This window comes from Bufo bufo, chromosome 6 (assembly GCF_905171765.1).
Source record: "Bufo bufo chromosome 6, aBufBuf1.1, whole genome shotgun sequence".
Lineage (NCBI taxonomy): Eukaryota > Metazoa > Chordata > Amphibia > Anura > Bufonidae > Bufo > Bufo bufo.
Window position 1 is genome coordinate 218,834,697 of NC_053394.1, and position 13,690 is coordinate 218,848,386.

General features: G+C 45.8%; 1 protein-coding gene across 2 annotated transcripts in view; it reads left to right on the plus strand.

Moving 5' to 3' along the window:
• The first annotated feature begins 213 nt into the window (after positions 1-213).
• Positions 214-13,690, plus strand: part of CSGALNACT2 (chondroitin sulfate N-acetylgalactosaminyltransferase 2) — a 99,415-nt gene continuing 85,938 nt past the window's right edge. The window contains exon 1 of one of the 2 annotated variants that reach the window (XM_040436036.1): positions 214-332. The gene's annotated coding sequence lies outside the window, so the exon portion shown is untranslated. The remainder of the gene's footprint in view (positions 333-13,690) is intronic. The other variant, XM_040436037.1, reaches the window with a different exon arrangement.

Consider the following 13,690-nt stretch of genomic DNA (forward strand, 5'->3'; position numbering starts at 1 on the left):
GAGGGTCTGGGCTGTCTCTCACTGTATAATAGAGGGTGTCTGGGCTGTCTCTAGCTGTACAGTAGAATGTATGGGCTGTCTCTGTATAACAGAGGGTCTGGGCTGTCTCTCACTGTGTAACAGAGGGTCTGGGCTGTCTCCAGCCGTACAGTAGAATGTATGGGCTGTCCTGAGGAATCTCCTCCTCCTCCTCAGGCTCATTTCCTCGGTGACAGGAAGTGTCGGCAGTCCTGCTGTTGCTTTGTGCACTGGCTGCAGCATGTAGCGGAGCGCAGTGTGTGCACAGCCTGATGCCGGCTCCCTGCTGAGGAGGAGGTGAAGCCTGCGCCCAGGTAATGGCCGGTGTCCTGGCTTCTTACTCTTCTACACGCCACCTTCCTTCTCTTCTCTGGGGGTTCTGTAGCTCGGGAAACATTTGCAGATTTCTCATCCTGGTCAAAATGAAGTGAATTGCTTCGGTTTATCCAATATCAGTGCATGTAGGTACCACTTACCTGCTGTGGATGTAGTAGTGTAGGAATGATATCTGGTCACATGCACAGTAGGTGTCTATTATACAGTGCAGTATACTGTACAGCCATCAGAATGATTAGGAGGTGTGTATATATATATATATATATATATACTGTATAAGCAGACCTCCCGAGCTCTTCTATACAGGTGGTAGGTGCTTTGATGGCGCTGGAGGGAGAGCTGCAGACTTCTTAGTGTTTTCTGGCAGAAATCCCTTGAACATATGGTGTTTGGGCTGAATGTTACACTTCTGAAACCTCAGTGTCACTATTTAATAATGCATTTTTTTGCGTACAGTTGAGAGTCTTCCTCACTGTGATTTGTATCAGACTATGCCTTCAGAAGACGGGTATCACCTTCTGTTATCCTATGTGACCAGGTGCATGCGGCATCGGAGGAGAGACCTCTCGTACCCCGTCTGAAATATAAAGGGGTACTCCTGAAACCCTCCTTGCAGGTGCATAGTGCAGTTCTTTCAGGTGTGTCTCTTGCTTTACATAGGGAGTCTTTTAGGCCCCGGTCACACTGTACGGTTTCCAGATGCAGTTTTTGAAGCCAAAATCAGGATCATAAAAGGAGAGAAAGTAGAAAGGGCAGATCCCACTAATTAATTTCTGGTTTTGCCCTCCATGTGGCCGTACCGTTAGGGGGGAGTGGATGTAGCCCACTATGTCTATTCATACATGTCTTGCTGCTGAATCCACCTAGGTGTGATGTCCTCTTTTCCACCAGTGCCCTATGGACAACTAGACTGATTTACTATTAGGTGGTTTGATTTGGAGATATTGGAGGTGGCTACTTTTTCGTGGGCCACCCTGTATTACACCTGCAGATTATGCATGCGATTGTCTGGTGGGAAGTGTTCTTTCCTTCCAACGCCTGCTCACTGGAGGTGGAGACCGCTGCTATATACGTAGCGATCTCCTCCACAGTATGGGGACAAGCGATCGCTAATGCCATAGCTCTTCCCCATACTGATCGCTGTTTGCCAGCAGCAGATTGTGATTACACAGCACGATCTGCTGCCAGCAAATGATTTTGTTGGTAATTGGGTAATCGGCGGCAGTATTACACTGCCAGATCATTTCTAACGATAGTTTGTACGATTGCTTGCTAGCGATTATCTTAACCACCTCCCGACCGCCTAACGCAGGGATGCGTCCTGCAGGCGGCCGGGTTATTCCTCCTGGACGCATCAGCGCATCATCTCGAGAGACGCGAGATTTCCTGTGAATGCGCGCGCACACAGGAGCGCGCGTTCACAGGATCGGAAGGTAATGCCAGCGGCGATTTTATTATTTTTTATTTTTTTATTTTTATTTTTTTTAACCCCTGAAAGGTATATCAGACGCTGTTTTGTTAACAGCGTCTGATATACCTGGTCCTCTGGTGGTCCCTTTTGCTTGGATCGACCACCAGAGGACACAGGCAGCTCTGTAAGTAGCACCAAGCACCACACTACACCACCCCCCCTGTCACTTATTAACCCCTTATCATATAGACTCCCTGATCACCCCCCTGTAAGGCTCCATTCAGACGTTCGTATGTGTTTTGCGGATCCAGGGATCCACAAAACACGGACACCGGTAATGTGCTTTCCGCATTTTGCGGATCCGCACATTGCCAGAACTATATAGAAAATGCCTTTTCTTGTCCGCAATTGCGGACAAGAATAGGACATGTTCTATAGGCTCTACAAAAAACGCAGTGTTCGCCCGATCAGGCCTGATCTTGTGCGCATACTTGCGTTCAGTCCGGCCCACCGCAGTGACAGAATATTATTTTTTTTCTGATCACTGCAAAAACACTGTAAAATCGCTGCGGCGCTATAAAGATCACTTTTGAGGGGCATGGCGAGTTCATAGAAGATTTTTTTTTTTGGCACAAGTTAGCGGAAATTGTTTTTTTTTTTTTTTTTTTTTTTTTTTTTTGTTTTTTCTTACAAAGTCTCATATTCCATTAACTTGTGACAAAAAATAAAATCTCACATGAACTCACCATACCCCCTCATTTATATTCCAGACTTCTTCTCACGCTTTAGGGCCCCTAAAATGCCAGGGCAGTATAAATACCCCACATGTGACCCCATTTTGGAAAGAAGACACCCCAAGGTATTTCGTGAGGGGCATGGCGAGTTCATGTAAAATTTTATTTTTTGTCACAAGTTAGTGGAATATGAGACTTTGTAAGGGTACTTTCACACTTGCGGCAGGACGGATCCGACAGGCTGTTCACCATGTCGGATCCGTCCTTCCGCTATTTCGCCGTGCCACTGGACTATAATGGACGGGGCGGAGCTACGGCGGTGTACGGCGAAAGCCGCCGGACTAAAAAGTCGGACTTGCAGGACATGGTGAACAGCCTGTCGGATCCATCCTGCCGCAAGTGTGAAAGTGGCCTTAGAGAAAAAAAAACAACATTTTCCGCTAAGGGCTCTTTCACACTTGCGCTTTTGTTTTCCGGCATAGAGTTCTGTCGTCGGGGCTCTATGCCGGAAAAATCCTGATCAGGATTATCCCCATGCATTCTGAATGGAGAGAAATCCGTTCAGGATGCATCAGGATGTCTTCAGTTCTGGACCGGAACGTTTTTTCGGCCGGAGAAAATACCGCAGCATGCTGCGCTTTTTGCTCCGGTCAAAATTCCTAAACACTTGCCGCATCGACGGATCCGGAATAATAGCCCATTGAAATGTATTATTCCGGATCCGTCCTAACATCTTCAGTTGTTACGACGCAACGACGGATCCGGAAGTTGCGCCTGCGCCAGGAAGTAGGAAGGACTTGGCTGGCACGAAAAGTGACTGATCCGGAAATTCTGAAGCCAACATCAACTTTTTTTTTCCGGATCCGTCGTACGGATCCGTCCCCATACCTGATCCGTCCGACGGATCCAGAAAAAAAACGTTAATGTTGGCTTCAGGATTTCCGGATTAGTCTCTTACCAAAAAAGCCGGAAAGATGCATCCGGAAAGAAAAAATTATGCGTTTTTCCGGAGAAGGCGTGTAATTCCGGCAAATGGAGTACACGAAGGATCCGGACAACACAAGTGTGAAAGAGCCCTTTTGCCAAAAAAATAATCTTCTAGGAACTCCCCATGCCCCTCACGGAATACCTTGGGGTGTCTTCTTTCCAAAATGGGGTCACTTGTGGGGTATTTATACTGCCCTGGCATTCCAGGGGCCCTAAAGTGTGAGAAGTAGTTTGGAATCCAAATGCGTAAAAAAGGCCCTGTGAAATCCTAAAAATACTCATTGGAATGTGGGCCCCTTTGCGCACCTAGGCTGCAAAAAAAGGTCACACATGTGGTATCGCCGTACTCAGGAGAAGTAGGGCAATGTGTTTTGTGGTGTATTTTTACATATACCCATGTTGGGTGAGAGAAATATCTCTGTAAAATGACAACTTTGTACATTGACTGGAATGGAGCCACTGAACGTGATTTGCGGGCAATAATAGGACATGTTCTATCTTTGAGCGGAACAACGGAAATACGGAAACGGAATGCATACTGAGTACATTCTGTTTTTTTATTTTTTGCTGAACCATTGAAATGAATAGTTCCGTATACGGAACGCAAAAATCGTTTGTGTGAACGAGCCCTTAATCGTTGAGTGATTGCAGGATTTGGCAGGGTGGTGTCACACAGCACACCGTGCATATAATGGCTGTAAATTTGGTGTGTCTTAGACAATTGAGCAGTTTTTCTTGCATCAAGGCTTTTCGATGGAGATGAGTGACTGTCGGACATGCCTGAGAAGGTATTGAGCTGGTAAGGGGTGCATGTGCGCTGGTCTCGTCATTCACCGACGGACAGTGTGGGTGTATGGGTGCAGGTGAATAGATCCCTGCCGATTGTATGCGGATCTACTAAATTGGGTTGGTCATTTGCACAACATTCTGCCCCTTTATGTCCTGTGTAGGTCCGGTATCGGTGCCGGATGTTTCCATGTACTATACTGCACAGCGCTGCAGTCCATAGGTGACAGCGCGTCATGTCCACGGTGTATCTAATGACGGGACATTTTACTTTGTTTAGCGTGTCGGTGTATCCATTAACATATGTATTTCACAGGAGAGTCCTTATAGTCTATAATTGTTCACGTAGCTGCGATGGAACCCTTTGGATGATTTTCGATTTGTATCTCAATTTTCTTAATTTTGTTAAACTGAATAAAAACACCAGGACTGCATAGACTGGCCGTGCAGGGGCTATTTTCTCTCTCTCCATATATACAACTGGCAGTGCAGGGGTTACTACACCTAGGCCAGGTAACTGACCGTATCGATTTGACAATTCTGTCCAAAAAAACAGAATCGCCAGACGCCTCAAAGGCAAATGAATTAGATGAATCGCCCAGCCCTAGTGCCAAGGGCTGCTGCCACTTCTCAGATGACCTGCAGGCGTTGTAAAGGTGCAGCCGATTACCCGATGAATGAGCGAAGCGCCAATCGTGCCGTCTAAACATGCTTTACTGTCGGCAAACAATGTGATGGCATTAGCGATCGCTCCCCCCCCCCCCCCCCCCTCCCATACTGTGGAGTAGATTGATGTATGTAAATGCAATGGTCTCCTCCACTGACAAGCTGACGATTGCCGGTAAGGCCTCTTTCACACGGGCATGTGCCCCGTTGCCGTATTGCGGACCGCATTTTCGGATACGCAATACACGGGTGCCCTTCCGTGGGCATTCCACATCACGGATGCGACCCGTTCACTTCAAAGGTTCCGCAAATCCAGAGATGCGGAATGGTGCGGAACGGAACCCTACGGAAGCACTACGAAGTGCTACGGTGGGGTTCCGTCCTGTACTTCCGTTCCGCAAAAAAGATAGAACATGTCCTATCTTTTTGCGGAACGGCCGGATCGCGGACCCATTCAAGTGAATGGGTCCGTGATCCGCTGCGGCTGCCCCACGGACTGTGCTCGTGCATTGGGGGCCGCATTTTGCGGGCCGCAGCACGACCACGGGGCACACGCCCGTGTGAAAGAGGCCCAACACAGGACAATTCACCAGGCGATTGTCGGTAAGGATGGGGAGGAGCGATCGCTAATGCCATCACTCGTCTGTTTCGATACCAAAATAAAACGCCCAAAAAAGCTGCGTGTGTTCCCCATTTTATGGAACGTCCGGCCCATAATCGAACAGATACATATATTTTTGGAGGACAAGGTGACAAAAAAAAATGGCGAATCACGCAGTTTTTCTTTTACGGCGTGCACCACATAGGAGATTTTTTTTATATTTTAGGCTTAGTTCACATCAGCTTTCAGCCTTTCCATTATCCTGCTCCGTTATAGGAGCAGGAGAACGGAAAGGACGGATTCTGCACATAACTGAACCGAACGGAGCCTACGGACCTCATAGACCCCCATAGACTATAATGGGGTCCGTTAGGTTTCCGCTCAGAAGATGATTTTGGAGCGGAGACAAAAGTCCTGCATGCACAACTTTTGTCTCCGCTCCAAAATCATCTTCTGAGCGGAAACCTAACGGACCCCATTATAGTCTATGGGGGTCTATGAGGTCCGTAGGCTCCGTTCGGCTCAGTTATAAACCGAATCCGTCCTTTCCGTTTTCCTGCTCCTATAACGGAGCAGGAGAACAGAAAGACTGAACGCTGATGTGAACTCAGCCTTAATAGTTTGGACTTTTCGGACGTAGCAATATGTTTTATATGTTTATTTATTTATTTATTTTATATGTAAAATTGGGAAAGGGGTGATTTTTTTTATTTATTTTTTTTACTTTTTATCCCATTTCCTCTTTTTTTTTACTCTTTAATCCTTATCCTATTCACTCTAAGGCCCCTTTCACACGAGCGTGACGGATTAGGTCCGGATGCGTTCGGGGTGAGTTCAGTGAAACTCGCACTATTTTGCAAGCAAGTTCAGTCAGTTTTGTCTGCGACTGCGTTCAGTTCCGTTTTTTTCCGCGGGTGCAATGCGTTTTTCACGCGCGTGATAAAAAACGGAAGGTTTACAAACAACATCTCCTAGCAACCATCAGTGAAAAACGCATCGCACCCGCACTTGCTTGCGGATGCAATGCGTTTTTCACGCAGCCCCATTCACTTCTATGGGGCCAGGGCTGCGTGAAAAACGCAGAATATAGAACATGCTGCGATTTTCACGCAACGCAGAACTGATGCGTGAAAAACAACGCTTATGTACACAGACCCATTGAAATGAATGGGTCAGGATTCAGTGCGGGTGCTATGCGTTCATGTCACGCATTGCACCCGAGCGGAAAACTTGCTCGTGTGAAAGGGGCCTAAGGCCCCTTTCACAGAGGTGAGAATTCCTCGCAAGTGCAATGTGTGAGGTGAACGCATTGCACCCACACTGAATCTGGACCCATTCATTTCTATGGGGCTGTGCAAATCAGCGGTAATTTTCACGCATCACTTGTGCGTTGCGTGAAAATCGCAGCATGTTCTATATTCTGCGTTTTTCCCGCAACGCAGGCCCCATAGAAATTAATGGGGCTGCGTGAAAATCGCAAGCATCCGCAAGCAAGTGCGGATGCAATGCGACTTTTACGCATGGTTGCTAAGATGATGTTAGTAAATTGATTTACTGTATTATTTTCCCTTATAAAATGGTTATAAGGGAAAATAATAGCATTCCTAATACAGAATGCTTAGTAAAATTTTGCTTAAGGGGTTAAAAAAAAAAAAAAATATATATATATATATATATATCTCGCCTCATCCACTTGATCGCGCAGCCGGCATCGTCTTCTTTTTTCTTCTTTGAGGACCCGCAAAAGGACCTTTTAATGACGTAATCGCGCGATGAGGTGAATTTTTTTTTTAACCCCTCAAGCAACATTTTAGTAAGCATTCTGTATTAAGAATGCTATTATTTTACCTTATAACCATGTTACAAGGGAAAATAATAACATATACACAACACCAAACCCAAACCCGAACTTCAGTGAAGAAGTTCGGGTCTGGGTACCACATCATTATCATTGGTGGCGCAGTGTGCCCTCCCGTCCTCCGCCCCTCTCTCTCCTCATTGGCAGCGCGGCACATGGGGGAATGGGAGACTGACTCCTTCTCCCCTGTGCTGCTGAGGGAACATGGCATGCTCTAACAGCAGCGCGCTCATGTTCTGTGATGCTAGACTGCGCAGCTCAGTATCGAAAAAAATCTAAATCCCGGTACCGAACAGATACTGGTATAAAAGTATCTAAATTTCGATACTCGAGACAACCCTACGTCCCATATAGAATCATTATTTGCCGGCAACAGAGTGTGTTTAGATGGCACGATCAACTGCCTGCAAACAGCGAACTAGGGCTCTTTCACATGAGCTAATCCCGTGTGTGGAATCCACTGCGTTAGGCCTCATGCACACGACCGTTGTGTGCATCCGTGGCCGTTTTTCCGTGATTTTCTGCGGACCCATTGACTTTCAATGGGTCCGTTGAAAACTCGCAAAATGCACCGTTGTTCATCCGCGGCCATGATCCGTGTTTCCTGCCCGTCAAAAAAATATGACCTGTCCTATTTTTTTGACGGACAACGGTTCACGGACCCATTCAAGTCAATGGGTCCGTGAAAAAACACTGATGCACACAAGATTGGCATCCGCGTCCGTGATCCGTGGCCATAGGCTACTTTCACACAGACGGATCGCAGATCCGTCTGCATAAAAGCTTTTTCAGAGCTGAGTTTTCACTTTGTGAAAACTCAAATCCGACAGTATATTCTAACACAGAGGCGTTCCCATGGTGATGGGGACGCTTCAAGTTAGAATATACTAAGAACTGTGTACATGACTGCCCCCTGCTGCCTGGCAGCACCCGATCTCTTACAGGGGGCTCTGATCAGCACAATTAACCCCTCAGGTGCCGCACCTGAGAGCCAGGTTTCCCGGGGTCCTCCAGGCACACCTCTCCCCGATCCGTTCTTCTTGTAGATGCGGGTCCCAGAGGTGGGACCTGTACATATCAGACAATGGGGGCATATCCTAGCGATATGCCCCCATTGTATGTGATGGGAATACCCCTTTAAGGTCCCTTTACGCGGGACGATATTACAGCAGATAGTCTGGTGCAATCTTGCCAGCAGGGGATTGTGTTTACACAGAACGATCTGCTGCCAGTAAATGATCATTTTTGCGGTGCACAAACTATCAGGTTACCCGATCAACGAGCGTTACTATGAACCCTCATTAGCGATAATATGTGCAATTCTCGGCCCTTCATTCACATGAAAGTATACACAAGAGAGAGAACCTATCTGACCTATGTCTGCAAATCAGAATAGTCATTTCTCTTCATGGGCATCAGAAGAAGAAAAAACAGAAGGCACAAGGAAGCTAACGTTTTTTTATGGATCGAAAATCAGGTACAGAAATGTCACTCCAGGAATTGATTCAGAATCTTTCTCACTAGACGTTGCATCAGGATGAGTGATGCTTCAGTTCAGTTACTCCCTTGTCAGTTTGTACTGTGTGATTGCATTCTATTCAGGGACTGATACCACTGAGCTATAAAAACGTCTTGCACTGTCGACGTGCTGTGGAACGCCAATTACAAATTATTCTGTTTTGGACATCAGCAAAAGGTAAAATGGTCTCTCTTAATAAAACAAAGGGCAGTTTCACGCACTTTTTTTTTTGCTTTTCTGTGCAGTTTTTATCTTTTAATTTTCTGCTGTGTTGAGTGTTTATTTTATTTTTTGTTCTTTTGTTTTAAATGTGGCCAAATGTTACTTTAAAGTCTATAGCGCATTATAAAGCGCAGCACAAAGAGTTATTTCCCAAAGCGCAACATTCTGTAGGCATGCCACTTTTCCCAGTGCTTTTCCAGATGGCATCTCTAAGGAGTTGAAAAACGGCACCAAAAAGAAAAAAATGTTTGACGTGTTACGAGAAAGAAGAAAAAAAACTATTAAACCATGTGCTGTCCGCATCAGTTGGTCCGTTCCGTAGCCCCGCAAAAAAGTAGAACATGTCCTATTCTTGTCCATTTTAGACATTGTTACAATGGATCCGCAAAAAAAATGGTTTGCATACGGATGTCATCCGTTTTTAATTTTTTTTGCGGATCTGCAATTTGGGGACCGCAAAACACATACGGTCGTGTGCATGTAGCCTGATGGAAATGTTAGGATAAACATTGCGGATTTGCCATTAGAGACTTGCATGTGGCAAATCTGCAGCGTTTTACAGTTTTAGGGCTCATGCACACGAACGTATTTTTTTTTCCGTGTCCGCTCCGTGTTTTTTTATTTATTTATTTTTGGACTATATGCTGAACCATTCATTTGAATGGGTCCTCAAAAAAATGGAAGTTACTCCGTGTGCATTCCGTTTCTGTATGTCCATTCTGCAAATAAATAGAACATGTCCTATTATTGTCCACATTACGGACAAGTATAGGGCTGCTCTATTGGGGGCCGGCTGTTCCGTTCCGCAAAATACGGAATGCACACTGACTCCATCCGTATTTTTTTTCTGGATCCATTTTTTGCGAACCACAAAATTATATATGGTCATGTGCATGAGGCCTTATGAAATCTCATCCACATGTTGCGATGTTAATCGACCTGCGGCACAGATTTTATATACATAGTTTCTAATTTATGCTGCGGATATCTACCTTCTCATAGTGAGGGTCCATTCACACATCCATATGTGTTCAGTGGTTCCACAAAACACTGACACCGCCAATATGCATTCCGCATTTTGCGGACCGCACATCGCCAGGCACTTAATAGAAAATGCCTAATCTTGTACGCAATTGCGGACAAGAATAGGACATGTTCTTTTTTTTTTCCGGAACGGAATTGTGGACCTGGAAGTTCGGATCTGCGTTTCCGGATCCGGATAGCACATCGCGTGGCCCCATAGAAATGAATGGGTCCCCAATTCCGTTCCGCAAAATGCAGAACAAAATTGCGGACGTGTGAATGGAGCCTGAAGCTGCACAGACACCTCTCAATACAGTAATTCATTCACTCCGAAATTCATAGAACTCCATGTCTATAGCTCTCTTTGGAGAGAAGGATATGGGGGAGGTGAGGGATTGCAAACCATAGTGGTATTTATTAGTGGAATTTCTGCACTATTTTAGGGCTACAACGATTAACCCAAGTTATCGATAATATTTGATAATGGGGTTCGTTGTCAATGTGGGTGGAAGCGGGCGGTCAGGTGCTATGCCTGCGGGTCCTTAACCGGCAGTAACTTTTACTTCAACTTTAGATCAGCGCATCTTTATTACCTGACAATGAAGCTCCAGGGAGAGCGGGTGGCGGCATATTCATTCATGAAGTGGGCGAAGCAGGTACGTCACGTGAGTGAGTGAGTGACGTTATGCCGCTGCCCGCTCTGGCTGTTACTGGAGCTTCATTGTCAGGTAATAAAGATGCGCTGATTTAAAGTTGAAGTAAAAGTTACTGCCGGTTAAGGAATGGTCTACTGCTGTGAGCGGCGGGGCCGGGGCTGTTATGGGGAGAGGGATCTGTGGATGGCACTGTTATGGGGGAGATCTTTGGATGACACAATATAGCAAAAGATATAGTGCCAGTGCATCATCCACAGATTCCCTCCATAATAGTGCGTCATCCACAGATCCCCCTCCATAACAGTGCGTCATCCACAGATCCCCCTCCATAACAGTGCGTCATCCACAGATCCCCCTCCATAACAGTGCGTCATCCACAGGAAGAATGTATGATTCTTTCCATAGACAATGCAGGTACAGGGCATAGGTAAAATGAGCACAATTACCTGAAAACCCTTGAAATGAATAGTCTTCCCTGCACTATGATGAAATATTGTAGGGCTGCAGCTAACGATAATTTCAATAATCGATTAGTTGTCGATAAATTCATCGATTTAATCGGGAAAAAACACCAAAATGACAAAAAAGGGGTTTATATGATTTTACTTGAAAAATTATGTTCAAAGGCCATATTAAGGCCTCATGCATAAGACCGTGCCGCTTTTTGCGGGCTGCAAATCGCGGATCCGCAAAAAACGGAAGCCGCCCGTGTGCCTTCTGCAATTTGCAGAACGGAACGGGCGACCCATTGTAGAAATGCCTATTCTTGTCCGCGAAACGGAAAAGAATAGGACATGTTCTATTCTTTTTGCGGGGCCATGGAACGGAGCAATGGATGACTCATGTATGCAGCCCCATAGCCTCATGTATGCAGCCTGTAGCCCCCCAGCCTCATGTATGCAGCCCCCAGCCTCAGATCAGATAAAATAAAAAAATCCACTTACCTCTCCTGCTCCGGACATCGCCGCTCCTCTTGCTCTTCTTGCTGCCAGCTATGCTGTGAACTGAGGCACACAGCGTGAGGTCACGATGCGCCCTCACGCTGTGCGCAGCCACAGCACAGCCAACAGCCAGGGACCAGAAAGCGGTGAGTACAGAGCCTTCACCGCTTTCTGGTCCTCCGGTACTAATGAGCGCTTCCATAATGGAAGCGCTCATTAGTATTCAGCCCATAAGACGCAGGGACATCCCCCCCCCCCACTTTGGGGGGGGGGGGGAAAGTGCGTCTTATAGGGCGAAAAATACGGCACTTGCTTTGTAGGTTTTTTTTATTTGTATTTATTAATTTTTTTGTTCTATTTCTTGAACATAGTTATAAGGGCAGCCATCTTGCCTGACCTGTTCTTAATGGCATCTAGACAGATACTTTTCAACAGCCACCATGGACAATAGACACAACGGTCTGGAGGGAACTGATTGACGGCTGTTGCAAACGGCCGCAGATCTGAATGACAATTGATCTGCGGTGCAGCTTTTGAAATCCACACAACGTGAATTGTTTGTGCGGCTCCACAGCTAATGTAATGGGGTTTTTAAAAAAAAGTTAAAATTGAAAATCTGCGCCAAAAAACAGCAATAGTGTTTTTTTTGTTGCATTTTTCATACAGATTTTCTACATACAAATTTGTGCAGTGTACAGGTAACCTAATTAGAGAGTTTTCTAGGCAGGCTCGGACTGTGCAGAAATCATTGTCATATTGTGAATGGTGGATCCTCTGTTATCTATACTTAGGTGATAGCTGTTATTGTACTCCTGCCAATGGAAAGTGACACCTGGCAGATACCATTACAGTGAATGGGATCTGTCTGAGATATGGCAGTTTTGGCATTCTGTTCCTATGCCCTATGTGTCCATAGCCTTAGCGGGCTTTTTTTAAAGATAGATAATAACCAGGGAAATTTTAAAATAACATCATCAAAAATTATTTAATATGTTTATCACAAAAACCAAATTTTAAAGAATTGGTCCTTTTTCTGATGACACATTCCCACTTTCTCTTAACAGCCGGTTCAGACCTGAGCGTTTTACAGCGCGTTCCTACGCGCTGTAAAACGCTCAACAAGGAGAAATCAATGCTTCCCTATCGGCATGGTTCTCACCTGGGCGTTTTACAGCGCGTGCGATCGCGCTGTAAAACGCCCGACGCCCCAAGAAGTTCAGGAGCTTCTTTGGTGCGTAGTGTCGCGCGTTCCCGTACATAGACTTCCGGGAACGTGCGACAAAGGGCGTTCGCTTGTCTCCGCGGCGCGATTGTAAACACCCGTACAATCGCGCATACAGGGCGTACGTTCAGTACGCTCTGGTGTGAACCCAGCATTAACAGCCCATGTCTAAAAGCCTGTATTACATCTGCTGATTTTTGAGCAGATGATCGCTAACGAGCGTTTGTGGTAATGCTTGTTAGTGATCATCTGGCAGTGTAATACTGCCAATGATTGCCCGATGAAGCAGACATTCAAATCTTTTGACAGGTTAAACATTTTTTGTTTGCAGGCGGCAGATCGTGGTGTCTAATCAAACAATGATTCAGTATAAGGCTACATGCACACGACCGTATGTGTTTTGCGGTCCGCAAAAAAAACGGATGACGTTCCGTATGGCATTAGTATTTTTTTTTTTTTTTGCGGATCAGATTTTTTTGCGGACCCATTGTACTAATGCCTATCCTTGTCCGCAAACTCAAAAAAAATAGGACATGCACTATTTTTTTTGCGGAGCAACGGAACGGACATACTGATGCGGACAGCACACGGTGTGCTGTCCGTGTTTTTTGCGGATCCATTGAAATGAATGGGTCCGCATCCTATCCGCAAAAAAAACGGATCGGACACGGAAACAAAATACGGTCATGTGCATGAGGCCTAAGGAAGAG